Source organism: Penaeus monodon, chromosome 34, assembly GCF_015228065.2.
Source record: "Penaeus monodon isolate SGIC_2016 chromosome 34, NSTDA_Pmon_1, whole genome shotgun sequence".
Lineage (NCBI taxonomy): Eukaryota > Metazoa > Arthropoda > Malacostraca > Decapoda > Penaeidae > Penaeus > Penaeus monodon.
In genome coordinates this window covers 28,416,010-28,416,296 of record NC_051419.1, presented here as the reverse complement: position 1 = coordinate 28,416,296, position 287 = coordinate 28,416,010, and positions in this window count along the sequence as shown.

The following is a 287-nucleotide window of genomic DNA, read 5'->3' as shown; positions in this document are numbered from 1 at the left end:
GCCGTGCCTAATTTATGACTTCCGTGGAGACGAGCGCTTTTTTGTCATTGAACTTGAAGTTCCAATCATTTTTAGCACGGCCATCAGTGCGTACAGACTCATCCTGCTGTCTTGCTGAGTCGATCTTTGCATGGGTAAATAAGAACAGCGTTGGATTACCCTGTCTGCTTATCTCCATTGCAAAATATATCTAAGGTATGTTTATTCGTGCGTATAGATGAGTAAATATGCTCTTTATAGTCTCTTTTACTCTGTAGTTTACAGAACTCGTATTTTTGTAGATCACA